This window comes from Sycon ciliatum, chromosome 8 (assembly GCF_964019385.1).
Source record: "Sycon ciliatum chromosome 8, ocSycCili1.1, whole genome shotgun sequence".
Classification (NCBI taxonomy): domain Eukaryota; kingdom Metazoa; phylum Porifera; class Calcarea; order Leucosolenida; family Sycettidae; genus Sycon; species Sycon ciliatum.
Genome location: NC_088650.1, coordinates 26,048,766 through 26,052,556, shown reverse-complemented (window position 1 = coordinate 26,052,556; position 3,791 = coordinate 26,048,766).

Sequence of the window (3,791 nt, the reverse complement as noted above, 5' to 3'; positions counted from 1 at the left end):
CGTTTTTAGGCTGAAAGACGCTCAGCGGAAAAGGAGGAAGCTTTCCCGCGGGTCTTCGGCTGAATGGCTGAAAGTGTGCAGCGTCACTGTGACGGCCTACACAAGACACTACACAGGATACAATATAAACAAGGCACAGCAACCAACCTACCACAACCAACCAGTTTACTATGAACGGACCCAACCCACCACTACCGACCAGTTTGCTGTGGACGGACGCTATCACGTACAAAACAGACTGTGAAAGAAGAAGTGCTGCTTTCTCTTTAGTTCTCTGGCAGGTACAAGCTCTAGAAATGATATTCGAATGCGGATACTTATGCAGTTTTATTGCACTTATGCCTACAATGCGCAAAAGCCGGCACAGCCAAGAGGTAACCAAAGAAACAAACATGTGCTCTCAACGCTCTCAACATTCAAACAAAATGAAACACCAGTACAAATGATACACAAGGAAGCTTATCGTACCTCTGCTGAAAGCCACTGGACGTAGCGCTTTGTGGCTGGATAAGAAATTGCACACATGACGGCGAGGAGCTCTCGAGAGGAGCCTGGTCCATGTCGAAATTGCTGAAAATTCAATAACCAACTTCACCTGCACATTACAGTTGGAAATTCGTGTGCAACACTAAGAGCTTGAAAGCTTCGCTGCTAGCGAAACCTGCCAGCCAAACTAACTTGTGAAAGCAGACTTCTTGAACAGTGCAAGACCAAATAATTCAGCCACCATGACGGTGTCTAAAGCTCATTGAAAAAGCCAACTTCCCTGATATCACTCAGCTCAGCCTCAGGTCAGGATGAACAAGGAAAATGATAGACATGATTCAGGTGCATGCATTTTATAACCTAACATTTTCGTGCAAAATTCTTTGAATGGATTATGTCATCGGCTTAGCGCTGATATGTTGATGGACATGCATGCATGCAAGAGTACATGAAAAGGTTTTCATGTACTCTTTCTTGATGCATGCTGTGTGCACATGTGAACGTGATACATGTAGGGTCTACATGTAAAATAATTATTTCTATTTTTATTTGTTATACCATAGCCGCATAATAGTAGATGTCTACATAGGCTAGGCTATGCATAATCCCCATCTTTTCCCTTGCCTGTATTTCACCTGATGAGAAGGCTTGAAAGTATACTTGTGAAGACAAAAACTTCTGCTCCTCATGCCATCTGTAGGTCGCAGAGAGGGACTTAGTCATGCAAGAGCCTCGGACGCGCAGGGATAGAAAACATATTTAAAAAATGCATCCTCTTCAACCAGAGGCCCCTCCCCTTGACATCCAGTCTGACCTGAGGCAGGGTCATTGTTGGCGGCCCTTGGAAGTTAAGAGCTTCACCAGCAAGGGGTTGAAGGACAAGCTCCGTCTCCACAGCATTGCACACTCTGCCAAGAAGGCCGGCAATGTAGTCCCGGACATGGTCAGTGTGGCGGATGGTGGGGAAGTATGCATATCATGGCATGGTCGGTGATGAAAGGCACATCACCCAAGTAGGTGTCCGGGATACCAAGAACAGGTCACCCGTAGCGTGCAGCAAGAGCATCCTGGCCTGGAATGACCTCCTGCCGAGGCTGAAGCCGTGTGCAGCGATGGGCAGGCATGACAGCCACGAGCTGGCACCACGGTCGCAACTAGCTTCCAAGGAGCGCTGCTCATGGTCGCTGAGGTCTGCACTGACGGGAAAAAAAGCAGTGTCGGACCACAGGGTGCGGAGTTTGGCACGGCCCTGTAGCTTGGCATTGCGCACGGTGTCCTCGTCAGTGGCCAGCAGTAGGGACTGGCGCATGATGTTGGCCTGGAGCTCACTAGTGACTGCTACTGATCGTACTGGAGTGGAGCGATAGACAAGGGGGACAGTAAACCAAGACCTCCAAGGCGAGGGGGCAGGGACAGCAGCTGGCGCAGTGTGGGAGATGGAGGAGCAACGCCTGTAACACCTGGGATGAACTCCTGGACGGTGACAGACTCCAGAGCAGGGAGTCGTATTATACCAAAACGACTCCCTGCTCCAGAGCTTTAAAGTCGGCAATGTCATCAGGTGTGGTTCGCATAGCATAGGTCCACCTGTGACGCAAACCGTGCGCAAACGCGGCGCGGGCAGACTGGGGATCAGTCTTTGCAAACTCTGTGAGCACTCTAAGCTGGCTGCACCATTCCTCCCGTCTAGCTGAGAAATGTCGTCGCTGGAACTCCTCTGTGCCGATGGCAGCGCCGATGTATGGCCGACCCTCTGCAGTGATCTTAATGCCAGTGCCGGAAAAGACCTCCCGGGCCTCTTGCAAGCTGGATGGCTTGATTGGCTTCACCACTACTGTCTAGCCATGTCTTGGCAGCATTCGGGTGATATCCAAAGACTTTTAAAAGGTGGCCCTCTGAGCTTTGGGGGTCAAAAAACCGACTTTCTTGGATTGCTCCCAAAGTGCAGTCAAATCCTTCCTATATCATCCAAGAACACACAAAAAAATTGAGGGCGATATTCAAAGCCGTTCCGGAGATATAGCCGCCTGAACATAGGTGAATACATGTGAAATTTCGAAATAATAATAGTAAATTCCAATAATTGCAAGTTGGTTTAAAAATTTCATACAGACATACACACAAACGCGCGCGCGCGCACACACACACACACACACACACACACACACACACACAGGCACACACACAGAGGGAGGCAAACACACAGACAGACATACCTATCCAAATAAGATCATCGTTCTCACACCACTATTTACCCTGTAAAACACATTTACATAAATCAAATTTTGGTACCCAATTTTCTCTCTTTTTCAGCCATTGCCGGACCATGTAACCAGGCTGTGGCTTCAGTTGTTGCTTCTACACCCCCAAAAGTATATATTTTCTGAATCCGTGGACCTTTGGCTAGGTGCTAAAACTCAATGTGGCCTGTTCTCAGGTAGTATAGGCTGTAAAAAGCATCTCCAACATGTGTCGTTCTTTTGCGCATTTGGACTATGGTTTTGTTTTTTCGATCATTGATTGGAAACCTTTTCTGAGGTTTTCTTTGTATATTGTTGTTTTAGCACCTCAAGTTGGATGTAAAGAATGTACTCCATGTGAAAAATGTCATGATAAAAACATTGGTATTTCTGAGTGCTGGTAAGAGTTCTATATACGGCAATTTTCGTAAATTCACATCCACACCGACAGTGCTTGTGAAGAGGTCCATTTTTCCTGGTGAAGATCAGACTATGGGATCTCAGGAATTAGTGTTGAAAATTTGAACCAATTATATGCATTGTAACCAAAGTTACGCCGTTTTCCGGGCGGGGTGCCGTAAAGCTCAGAGGGCCTTAAGTGGGGGCAAGATCTGTAAGTAAGTCCCACCAGTGGCGCATAGCACTCTGCATACAAACCAGAAAACTACCCAATATGAATACAATCATGCAACCTGGTAACCTCATTCTAAAAATGTATAGTTAATTGTTGTAGTGCATGGCAGGAGGGCCTTATGGAAGTTATGGCTTGTTTAATAATAGTGCCCGACATGTCGACAGGTACTACTACTAGGTTAGCCTGAGGGCCGTAGAAGAAGAAGGCCTCAGTACATAGCCACCACAAGCTAGTACAGCACGGGAGCAAAAATCTTCACACGGCTTGACATTTCACGGAGGTGCATGATCATTCATTGCGACACCGCTGGACCCCGAGCCTGAGGACCGGAATGCAGCGTGGCATTAGACAAATCCCGGGGGGGGGGGGGGGCATTATTTCTAAAGTTTTCGGTCTCTGCCCGAAAAGTTCTACATAATTATGCACAGTAT